This window comes from Mytilus californianus, unplaced genomic scaffold (assembly GCF_021869535.1).
Source record: "Mytilus californianus isolate M0D057914Y unplaced genomic scaffold, xbMytCali1.0.p SCAF_9, whole genome shotgun sequence".
Lineage (NCBI taxonomy): Eukaryota > Metazoa > Mollusca > Bivalvia > Mytilida > Mytilidae > Mytilus > Mytilus californianus.
The window spans coordinates 70,444,470-70,457,985 of record NW_026262745.1 but is presented as its reverse complement, the minus strand read 5'-3'; the positions used below and the strand labels follow the sequence as shown (position 1 = coordinate 70,457,985).

The following is a 13,516-nucleotide window of genomic DNA, read 5'->3' as shown; positions in this document are numbered from 1 at the left end:
TATGATTTTCATTGCGTAATTGTTGAATAGTAATGAAAATGTAGAATAATGGCATTTTAGTTTTTGAATTTTTACTTTTTGTGCAAGACTTTCAAGGGCGAGCTTATATTAGAACATAAAAACATCAAAACATTAAACGCCATTTGTTCTACTTTTTCATTACATTTCAAAATTTACCCAATATTTATCATAATTTTAAACGCCTTAACGGTAGCATTTTTTTCTAATTCATATGACAGTAAATGTCTGTTCATTGATATTCGATTCTAAATTGTTTGAAAGATTATATTTTAAAAAAAACATTGAACAGCTTATCTGTATATGAAATTACCTGAAATAGCTTTAAAATGTGTTCAGGAGCTATAAAACTCTGATAGTTTTGAAGATATAAAAACTTTGCCATAGCTGGTCGGTTATATGAATGTCGTCGCGTGCATTTCATTGATGAATTTGATATAAACCATGTGACGTTCTTGCATTGTTGCGTGACGTCATTGCCTAATATACTGGAAAATTACCTCTAATCTTCGATATAAGAAAATATTAGACAGAAGGATGAAAGGAATATGTCAAATTGCTAATAAGGAACATAACTATCCGTAGGAGACATAAATGACTTACAACAGGAGACATAGAAATACACCATTTACCACAGGAGACATGATAGATTGTTTACCACAATAGAAATACATTATTTATTAGAGGAGTCATACATCTGCATTATATACCCTATGAGACATACATTATTTATCATAGGAGACTTAAATCATTTACTGAAGGAGAAATTAAGTATTTACCACTGGGAAAAAAATTATAGTATTTAACAATAGAGAAAAACAGTATGAACAACATAAGACAGATTACTTATCCAAGTATAAATATATTATTTACTCTAGGTGACATTCCTTATGATATCCAGAAGACATACGTTTTTATCATGGGAGACATAAATCATTTACCAGAGGAAACCTAAATTATTTTCCGCTGGAAGCATATATTATTTACCACAGGAGAAATACATAATTTACCACAGAACATTTGAAGTTTATCATAGGAGACATAAATCATATGCTACAGATGACATAAATTATTCTTATTGACTAATTAGAAAAAGTAGTACCCGATAATTGTTCTGAATTTGGTGACTGTTGATTGCATTCATCCCTTCAAACTTGAAATAAAGGACACTACAGATACAGTAAAGTCTGTTTCATATATTGACTTACATGTTGAAAACTATTTTCCAACGACATGTAAATGTGGCCCTGTAAATTTGTCACAAACATTGTATTCTTTTTCCTTCTTCCTTTTGGAATCCCCTTTTTTTGTTGTACATAAATATCATGAAATTCAGATTATGATTCAGATTACTTTTGGAAGTAAGATTACAAGACTACGATGGTACGGTATAGGAGTGGCGGGAACTTTTCTGGAAATCTGGATTGAACCGTTTAATTCCCGGGAAACCGGAAATAGTCATTTCAATCGTCAGGAATTCGAGAATTTGGAATTCGATTTTATCGTGATGCAGGAATGGACACATTATTTGCACAGAAATTCGGGAATGGGCTTTTATTTTCCCGGGAATTCGGGATAAGACCCCTCCTACCTCCCTCTTCGTACATCAGTTCTGTTCTCCATCCTTTTGCTGAAGATCCGAAAATTTAATATAATTTGAGCTTTTCTTTGATAATATTTTGTCTGCCCCATTTTATTATATTCTTCGAAGCATTTCGTCATACTGTTATTTATGTAAATGTGTTATCTCTCCTACAGATAAATGTCTGGACTGTCAATTGGGCTTTTCTAATTTATCTTCGTCAGCTGGTCTCCTGAAGAGAGTTGTTTCATTGGCAATCGTATCACATCTTATTTTTATATTCATCATGTTTATAGACTGCCTGATAAATTTTATAATTATACTGGTGTTTTTTATTCACTGCATCTGTTATCTTATTGGTGAAAAATATATCTCCCTATTTAGAACATGCGTTTTCGAATCAAATTGTAAACAGTTTGTTTTTGGCATTTTACAAATGCGTGTCTTAATTCACTTTTTAGGGTAAAAGTATGCTTTAAGAATTCTACTATACTGTAAACTTACATATATAATAGTGAGGGACAGCGGGACTATTTACCAGTGGGTTAAGATAACTTTCAGAATGCCTTAAGTAATTTACAAGTGTTCTTTAAAACAGTAAACCGTTTAAATTTATTCTTTTATTATTTGTTCCTTTTGGTTCTTGTGTTTAAATTATTTAGTATACCGTTATATTAGTTAACTGCATTTCCTGTGCTAAATTTGACTTTATATTTCATGAAATAATGGAACCAATATTTATGCAAATCAGGGAATATATCTGCTGGACAATATGAAAATATTTACTTTTTCTCTTTCCTCTACGAATTCGTATTTCTTTTGAAACTATCACACTTATGCTATTCTTAAATTTATGCAACAGTAGTGTTAGATGGTCAAAAACAAATGAAAAAGATACCAATTAAGGTAATAACACAGGTTTCTTTTCTTTCATTAGAGTTCTTACTTTTATCGATGATTCAAAAGACGTCATACAAACAGCTGAAGGAATAGCATGGATTCAAAAAGAAATACACTGCTTGCATCGATAATGAAAGCGTCTCCTGCTTTGAATGCATCACCAACCATGCAAACCCACACTCAGTTAATATGTCACGGACGGGAATAGGACAAAATCCGTAAATATTCGACTTTTCTTGTATTGAAACATCTAGGTTGGCAAAAACGCGTAGCTTGTGAGTAAAGAATGACATATCGTATCAGGCAATCAATTTGAGGTTGTGACCCGTAAGACCTGTTTTATATCGATTTCAGTCGCTCTTGCTAATTTATCTGTTGAACTGTGTTTTTTTTTTTGTGTGTGTGTGTGTGTGTGTGTGTGTGTGAGTATAATATCCCTGTTAAAGTCTATACAGTGTAATCGTGAACGAGCGTAACGATTTATTGAGATATATGAACGCCATACGAGTGGGCAGAGGAAAATAAAGGCGACAGTAGTTTACCAATGTTCAAATCTAGTAAATCAATCAGGAAGAGACTAATCAAGGCATCACATAATCAAGGCATCATACAAAACCTGGGGAAATTGCACGCATTTTAAAAGGTTAACACAGGTTTCTTTTCTTTCATTAGAGTTCTTACTTTTATCGATGATTCAAAAGACGTCATACAAACAGCTGAAGGAATAGCATGGATTCAAAAAAAAATACACTGCTTGCATCGATAATGAAAGCGTCTCCTGCTTTGAATGCATCACCAACCATGCAAACCCACACTCAGTTAATATGTCACGAACGGGAATAGGACACAATCTGTAAATATTCGACTATTCTTGTATTGAAACATCTAGGTTGGCAAAAACGCGTAGCTTGTGAGTCAAGAATGACATATCGTATCAGGCAATCAATTTGTGATTGTGACCCGTAAGACTTATGCTATATCGATTTCAGTCGTTCTTGCTCATTTATCTGTTATACTGTTGGTTTGTGTGTGTGTGTGTGTGTGTGTGTGTGTGTGTGTGTGAATATAATACCCCTGTAAAAGTCTATAAAGTGTGATCTTGAACAAGCGTAACATTTATTGAGATATATAAACGCCATATTAGTGGGCAGATGGAAGGTAAAGGTGACAGCAGTTTACTGATGTTCAAATCTAGTAAATCAATCAGGAAGGGACTAATTAAGGCATCACACAAAACCTGGGGAAATTGCACGCATTTTAAAAGGTTAACACAGGTTTCCTCTCTTTCATTAGAGTTCTTACTTTTATCGATGATTCAAAAGACGTCATACAAACAGCAGGGGATAAAGATGACCTTTTGGATAAACAAACACATCGTATATTCATAAATTGATCTCAGATACAACGCAACACTGCCTGTGAATTCGAAGACAAGTACAGTTCTTTGAAGTTTGATACTTTGTCCCGGTTTTTTCAGTAAAATGGGAGCAGGATTTACAAAAGATGACGAAAATGACAGAACTGGTGCTTTATTTCAGGCAATACGAAGAAATCGATTTCAGCTGGCTACAGATCTCATTTCAAAAGGTGCAGGGGTCAACTGTATAAATTATTTCGGCAATACACCACTGATAGAAACATGTCGAAGCCACAGGGCATCAACCAGGACAGGGAATGCTGTTGAATCTGACCGAGAGCGTTTTGTCACCTTTCTAATCAGCAATGATTGTGATAAGACCAAGTATGACATATATGGATGGACAGCTCTAATGTATGCCGAAAAGAATGGTCATGATACCATCATCGATATTTTGGAGAAAAAAGAGCAGGAAATGAGAACTGACGGTAAATAATTTCAGTTGTATGAATGTTTTAAATTATTTACAGAAAACTGTCTAAAAAAACACTTAGATTTATTGTTTTATTTTTGCTTGAATCTTCCAGTTTATTTTCATTCTTTCGCTCGTTTTCAATCTTTATTCAGTAGGTTAATCAAGAAAAAGCGTTTTGTGAAAATTCAAACATATGCCTGCTATCGGGAAAATATAGTCTTATTCTTTTTAAATAGGACTAGCATGTTTATTGCTGTCCATGTCTGTCATATCATATCTTCATCAGCTGGTACACTATTGTAATTACATTATTAGTTTTGGCGGGAACATTTACTTTTTTCTAACTATATATCATGTTAAACATTTTGGAAATTGAAAGACTAAAATATCTTATTCAGAAGAACATTTTGACTCATCAATTGATTAAACTTAGAAATTTCCATGTATGTATGTTTTTGTCATATTTGAATTCACAGTTAACTAGATTTACCCTGGAACATATGAATCAAGTTCAAAATAAAAGTAGAAAAGATCACACATATTATAATTGGTTTTTTTTCATTTTCAGATTCATCCGAAAACAATGTTGGCAACAAAAGCGAGTAAGCTGGCCAACTTTGAAGTACAGCAATAACTGGAATACGGAAAAATATCAAATATACTTAACAGAAATACACTTTTAAAGGGTTAAAATAACATTTATTTACATCACACTTCATAATCAACTGCATCCATTTAGCAATACATGTGTATCGAATAGAATATTGTTTTACCAGTCTTTACCTATCTCCACCAACCGACAGCAGCTTATATTAAGTTAAGATATGATCCTTATGGCGATGTTATTACAGGGGACCTCAACATCGTTCAAGACCGAGAGGTTATAAACTTTTCGAAAAGAGGACAAAGTTATCGTCCTCCTTCCGTCAAAAATATGTTGTTTTTTTTTCAATAAAGCATATGAAAATAAAAGTATTAATCATTTTTGGAGTGTCAAAAACGTTGTGGTTGTTTTGTATAAATTACGTCCTTTTGATGGTCAATTTTTCCATTATGTTGACAGTTTCGACTCTGTACATCACACTTCTACACAAATTTATTAAACAGAAGTTTTCTTATTTAAATGAAAAGTCTGATTGCAAACTTATTTGCTGTAACTTATAAAAAGCTTTCTTCTGTAATGAAAAAGGAAAAAATACACTAACTGTGATAAGATGACTAAAGCTGTAAATGTTCCCCTTGACAATATATATGTACGTGTATGTTATGCATACAATCAGTCGTATGCACACAAACTGTCGATAAACTTTATATGCAATAAAGTTCATTGACAGGTTGTATGCATTCCTATAGACACCAAATATGCCCCTGTAATAGCAGATTTGTTACTGTATTGTTATGGATCAAAGTTTACGGCCAAATCAGTAAAGATTTGTCTATATTACATTTAATTTTATTGATAAATTTTAAAAAACACTTTCCGTTATTTTAATGATAAAAAATTATGTTTACTTTGAATAGTCAAGAATTTTCGAATTATACTACGGAAATTTACCCAAGGGCACTTACTTTAAATATATCTAATACAGACAGCAATGATTGTCCTTTTTCTATATTTTGATATTTCAGATTCATACGCGGCGAAACTTTATACAAGAATTTACGACAAAAGAGACGATTTTTCATTCTCTATTGTTAATTTTCTCATTTTGGACGACGATGATCCTTTTGTCCATTCTTACGGTGTTGATATTTCACAACTTGTTCGCTATGCCCTTGCCTGTAGTCACGTTTTCTATTTCAATGAACGTAATTTTTGTATAAATGGTAAATTATCAAGTCGGGGATTTCGTTGTCAAAAATTAATTATAACTTTTACTAAATTCCTTCATAGATCCAAAATTTGCTTAGAACGTTTGGCTGTAGCTGTATAATTCATATTAAAACAGAATATCACACCGTATATTCTACGGTTATGTTGTTTATAATGCTCGTAAATTTAAATACGATCCATTTAAAAACATTGATCCTTTAAAAAAACTTGTTCTTAAAGGTTATCAATTTAACACAGTATTAAAATCTTTTAATACTGTTTTTATCGATACTAACAATATTATTTTTTTTGATAACTCAAAACATACCTAATTATATATTGCTGCATATGACCTTGTACAGTTATGAGTACTCATAATCCTACATCCTGTCGATACTATTTACTAATATAGCACTGCACAAAGTCGTGCGTTTCTCAGACTGTTTATGACGTCTACACAAAGTCCGTTGAATGTGTACTGATTGATACTTTAGATTGGGAAAACATGATTTAGTTATTAGTTGTAATTTGCTTATTGTTTTTATGTTAATTGGTTTATTTGTGCTTTGTACCGATTTTTTAAGTTAAGCCATTTGCAACTGATTTTTGCAGTTTGTTCTTTTCCTCAATGTGTACAATTCAAATGGCAGACATAAACTTTATACGAAGTTGCAAAATAAATAGTATAATGTAACATTATGGTGGGATGGGAATTTTAAACTATCTACAAGTCCAGTTATTTTGTTCGTCCAGTGAGTCTGTGCATTTTGGAATGTTTAGCTTACATAATGTGAAATAAATGGACTTACAGGACAAATGAAATAACCGGTCTGCATCTTATATGATATATAAGAAAAAACACACAAATTGTGGATTGAATTGTTACATGCATTTCTTAATTTTCATGCCTTTTTTTTCATATTGCATTTAGTATTGAAATCAACCTGTTGTGTATGGTAGGATTGCACTTATTAGTACAAAGTCAAATATTTGAACATATCCAGCATCACTATGATCATATATTTTTAGGCAAATATTATCCTTAGTTAACTAATCTTAAATCTCTCCATCCTACCAGATTGTGGAACATTAAATCATTTCTCATGCAACTGTTCTTTATTTTCATTAACGCCAACAATTTTTATATCTGTTAACAAAACAGCTTGCTCCATTACTAGGATGAATGATGATCGTACACATGTATGATAGCCATCGATTTCCTGTTTGCTGTCAAAGTCACTATGTTAATACATTACTCTGTTACTCTACACTCAATTAGAGTGTCGATTTCAAGCACGTTGTTAAATAGATACCATAGTTTGCAGTGTTAAACTTTCATGCCGAGTCCAGTCTTTTGTAAAAGTTTTGCATAAAATTGCCAAACATCGAAAATACTTTGCCAGATGAATGTTTCTCCCTACTGGATAACACTCGAGCGGTATTGTCGCTTGTCCAGTAAATATCCTAATAGCCTGTGATACTTAATCAAAACTGTTCGGTGTGATCACAAAAATATTTGCAATAGACTTGTGACTTTAACAGCAACTTATACTTCACCATTATCTTCCGGTTTCTCAAATTAAACGGAACTACCAAGCAATTTACACCAACTTTCGGTAAATCAAACACCAACTTCCGGCAAAATTATCACCAACTTCTGAATACGCAAAATACATATTTTCTGCCACATAAAATAAATACTGGCCGTTGTATGATACGATAAGCTAACACTCGTAATTGGTATTAGGGAAGATTTGTGTCAATAAATGGGATGTACGTTTTGTCTGACCATTTAAACGATGCCGCTTCAAAACTAAGCTTTAAACTGACAATTCTGAGGTATCATCAAATACATTTGAACTGCAGCAGACTAAACGTCTGTTCACATCTAAATCTAGGTGTGCTTTGCCTTACCACTTTACCTGTATAAAACCATGTGTTGCCTGTCACGTGATTTACCTGGCGTGTAAATTAATGAGTGGGGTGTCAATCAGGGTGCAATTTATACATACCTTAATAACAGTGAATAATCCATGAAAATAAGATAGTGAGCTGCATATCATCAATTACCATTGATGAATAATAAGCAAATGATTATTAATAACTAAAAATCTCATGATGAAGTTCGTCACAATCGTCACCTTTACGAATTGGTTCACCGATACCATATGTCTGTGTCTCAACTCACTAGCGACATGTTTTCACAATCCTTATGAACCAGAAGAGTCGTCTAATCTATAATTTTACCGACTGCGTCCAATTTTTGATTATGATATATTGACCAAATGTGAATTATTATAACAGGTGATGCATGCATAGAAATAGCCCCAAATTCCGTCGACGCACATAGGTCTTGTCCGTTTTGGATAACCTCACTTCTTGTTTGTAACCTTTATTTGTTTTCTTAATCGATTTGTGAGATGTGAACATAAGTAATCTACTGGTGCCTTATCTTATAGACAAAAGTGTAATGATAAGCATTGACACCAACCACTACTGAATTACAAGGTCCTGGCTTTCAACACGCACATACATAATGTAGCGGGGTTAAACATATGTGAATACTGGCCGTAAAAATACACAATTAAACCATATTTTAAATCGTTTATTTTCATTTTCTACTGAAAATTCGTCGACAGAGAAGCACAAAATAAACAAATACACATTTTTCCTTGATTGCTGTGGATGGATTGTTCACTCTGTTTTATACATTGAATTATTCTCGGAGTCAATTGCTGAGAAAATACATCAATTGTGACTGAAATACAGTTTGTTTATATGACAAAAACGTCTACAGCAGTAATTTGAACAGAAACAAAACCTTTTGAAAAAAAGAAAAACATTTCTAAATTTCCAAAAATGATTACAAAAAGCTTATTCGTGTACATAATTTAACAACATGAACAAGGCATCAAGAAATATGAAAAATAAGAAGATTTTTATAAGATTTCAAAAATGGCTTTTTAAACTATATATAATAAAATAAGGAAAATAAAGCATGGGTTAGCAGGCAACATTTTTATTGGCAAAACATAGATAAAAATAGAGGATTCGGAAATCGAACAAAAAGTCAAAAGCAAGAGTAGCGAACATCCTTAATATCCTGTTAAAAGCTATTCCAGAAATACAGGTCGTGTGCAAGAAATTTATACCACAGATTAATATATACTGGTCAGATAATAGCTTTCGCTAAGACGCAATTTACACTATCGAAATTGTAGGCACAAAAACAATGAACCCTTGAATGGAGATTAAGGGCATACGATACAGTTACAGGGGAGGTAATGACGTCGCTAACGAAAAATGATATTTTTCGCGACGGCAAACTGTGATATTTCGGGAACAGATGCATTTTCGATTGATTTTTGACATTCACGCTGATTTATCTTGAAAACGAGTTCATGGACCCCTCTTTTGAAAAATGACATTTACCTTAATTATGTATGAAGATTACTTTTTAAACAAATCACCGATGAAATATTTTTTAAATTGGATGAATATACAGCAAAAAATGACGTTTTTTGACTAAAACCATGAAAATGTGGTAAAAATGAATTATTTCCAAAGACGTGTTACATAAATGCAAAGCACGCTGGTGTAGACAAGATATCACAGATGTTTTTACAAAAGTTCGCTGGCGTTTATCTTTTAGAATAAAAAAGTTAGGTATGTTTCCAAAAGATAGAAATGTCTAAGAAACCGAAATTTCCACTAAATGTCTACAATGTCGACCAGATTTATTTCTAAAAGTAGCACATGAAGGTATATTTTTTATTACATATTTGAATTGACTAGGTGAAAAATAGCTTGTATGCAAACTTTCGTAAAAAAAATTACCGTGGAATCAAAACTGTATTGTATGCCCTTAAACTAAAATACGGGAATTAATAGGTAAGTCCATATTCCATACTTGTTTTGCAATGAATACAACTCCGTTCAGTTTAAAACAAAAAAATACTTAACTCTATACTTTCACAATTCAATTCAAAATAAAATTTCATTCTAGAAAAATTCCTAAAAACTATTTGTGAAAAACTGTTAATGTGTGGTACAACATGTACTATGCGAAATTAAAACCAGAAAGTTGTAACTTTCTTTTTACAGTGTTCACAATCCATGATAATGTCATTTAATATTCGGGGTTTTTTTTTGCAAGAATTGTAAGTTTTAGTAGGATTTCGTCAATAGATTTGTTACACAAATTAGCGAGCAACTTTATGAAAAGTTAAGGAGACTACAATATTAATTGTTTACCAATAAACATGATAAAATGAACAAAACATGTTCATATATTAAAAGCATATATATATATGAGTTTTTGATATTCTACACATAAACGAAGACAATTTCAATATCGAAATGAGTTCTGGTCAAACCCTGATCCATGAAGCTATAAAATCCACATCTTAAAGAAAACAACTCAAATTTTGAAATGAGTGCTGGTTAAACCCTGATCTATTAAGCTATGATATATATTGCTCCCAGTAAACAAAGTCCAAATACAATGATGTTCATTCCCACACTTGTTGCACCTGTAATCAAATCATTCACAATAAAACGTGTATGGTGTAATAGTTATTAGGTATGGTATAATTGTGCATGGAGTTTGGTGTATTGATTAATGTTGTGTAGTGTAATGGTGTATGGAGTAAGCATATGTAGTATGGTGTAATAGTGCATCGTCTATAGTGTACTGGTATATGGTGTGTGGTGTAATTTTGTATTGTAAAAGTGGGAAGTGTATACCATTCAAGGACTGCAGAATTATAGAACGAAGTAAAGCACCATCGACAATCTTTTCAATTTCACAAAGATTTCTAAAAACTTGTTTAATATGATCTAAACGATTTATAGAATCCTGATTTTTTTGATTTTTTCATCCGAATCTGCGACTCTTTTTTCACAATGTTAGACGCTCGAGGCATTTCTTGTTGACCAATAACTAGGAAAAAAACTAATTGTAGATCAAACTTATCAATATGCTAAACAATTGAATTCTAGTATAGTATCTTCTTTTATCATTGTGACCGGTGACCTGCTATTGTTTACATCCTCTGTCCTCCGTCTCTTTTGAAAAGTTATCACATTGATAATCATGATGCATCAACTAATTTCTATATTTAATTCTGTAAAGACATTTGAAGACATGTGTTTGAATTTTTTTACAATACATTGTAATAACCTTTCTTAAATTGACAAAAAAATAAAAAAAGTTGTTGCTCTACTTACCTGAACAATCATTAAAAAGGTACATTATGTAATTCGATCCGCATTCCGAATCTGGAAGTAGAAATAGATTTGTTGACTAAAATAATATTAGCAAAAAACGTACGGTATTGAGATATGAAGAAAAGGAAATGGATTGCAAACAACTCCATCAAATTAAAAAATCAAAAGACATTGATTAGGTTGTTTGATTTCTCGTTTGCATTGTTTTACATTTTGTAATGCAAAGCCCTATTATAGCTGACTGTACAATATGGGTTGTATAAGAAATAATTCTAACGCTCAGGATAAAATTCGAATACCACAGCCCAGGCCATGTGAAAATTTCCAACAAATATATGGCTTCCATGAATTATTTCGATTCTAATAGGACAAATACAATAATTTCAAAAACTGAAGCGAGGGTGGGTATGCCGTGTGTGTGACTGTCGTATTTTAAAGCTAAACATTTCCAATAAATCTATAGCTTGCATGAATTATTTCTTAAATAACCGCAGAAAAAAAAGTGTTTAATTCGATTATTTCTCAACCCAATTTTTTTCTTGTAAGCTACCGTCTCTAATGCATTAATTATATTTGTTATGCATCAGAATAAGAATAAAGGTTCTGTTTTTGTTTCACTTGCAATTTTTAACATAGCGAAATCGGCATAGCGTTTGCACATATGTTACGATACATGTGGATTTACGTTGGAGGTATATTGTAACAGCCATTATCATGTACATCTCTGAGTCTGCGCTAATTATAGATATATCGATAATTTTGTCACGGTGTTGTTTACAAAGCGAAAGAAGAACGTCATGTTAGAATTATATACATTCTATGGTTGCTTTTATCCACGTCATTTGAACTTGGCTGTATCGGTGTTTCGTTGGCTATCATGTCACATCTACATTGTTTAAAATGTAGCATATTTTTATATGTCAATATAACAAATGTTTTATAATTGCAAATGAGACAACATTCCACCAGAGACCAAATGACATAGAAGTTAACAACTATAGTTCATCGTACAGCCTTCAACAATGAGGAAAACCCATACCGCAAAGTCAGCCATAAAAGGCCCCAAAATTATAAATGATAAAATGAAATGTAAAACAGTTTAAACGAGAAATCTAGCGGTCTGATTTAGGTACAAAACAATAAACGAAAAACAAATATGTTAAACAGCAACAAACAAAAACCATTGAATTACAAACTCCTGACTTGAGACAGGCACATAAAATAATGTGGCGGGGTGAAACATGTTTGCGGACGCCCAACTCTCCCCTAACCTGGCACAACATCTGAACAAACTATAAAAATCAGTTGAAAAGGAATTAACTCATCAGAATGATACAAAGCAGAAAAAACAACTAACACAAAAACATATCGGACGTAGCAGGGTATTTATACATCCCCAGAACAACAAGACTAGTACAAATCTGAGAGTACTCGCAGTTACTGACAGATAGTTCAAAGCCAATAATATCTAATAAAACAAATCATGTATATAAGACTTAAATATCAATCAGGACACATCCAACATCCAGTGGATGTAGTGGAAAGACATTATTAACAGTCTTTCGGTTTTATACATCTCTGAATGTCTAGTTGTGTTAGATTCTGGATATCATTTCGCCACTGTTACCATCTTTGTATCAAAGTTTCGGAAGGCGGTTCGTCCCAATCGATTTGATCGCTAAAACATTCTTGTAGAATCTGTTTCCCAAGAAGTATGAAAGGAGAAACAATTCCAAAGGGATCATAAACGGAACTCAACGTTGAAAGTATTCCTCGTCTCGTAAGTGGTTTGTTCGTAAGTTCAATACGAAATTGAAATGGATCGGATTCAATACACCACTGTATGCCTAGAGTATTTGTTATCGGCAGTTTGTCATTTAGTAAGTCTAAGTTCTTCAGAACCTTTGCTCTATCTTTGATAGGTATTTGATTCAAAACGTCTTTTTTAGTTTGACTTAAAATTCTGCAACCTAAATCTCCTTTGTTACACATTTCCTGACTTCATTTATATAAGCTAACTGCGTCATAGACGGAAGCAACAGACTTCAAACCGTCATCTGCGTAAAAGTTATTTCGCAAAAAGTCTGAAATACATATGTGTCTGATCCAAACTCATCTTCATAATCGTCAGCGATTTTTTTC

General features: G+C 32.5%; 1 long non-coding RNA gene across 1 annotated transcript; it reads left to right on the top strand.

The window, feature by feature from the left end:
- Positions 1-3,734: 3,734 nt before the first annotated feature.
- On the top strand, positions 3,735-5,304 carry LOC127715195 (uncharacterized). The gene is made up of 2 exons (XR_007988215.1): positions 3,735-4,345; positions 4,901-5,304. It is a non-coding gene; the product is annotated as an uncharacterized LOC127715195 (long non-coding RNA).
- Positions 5,305-13,516: the final 8,212 nt, after the last annotated feature.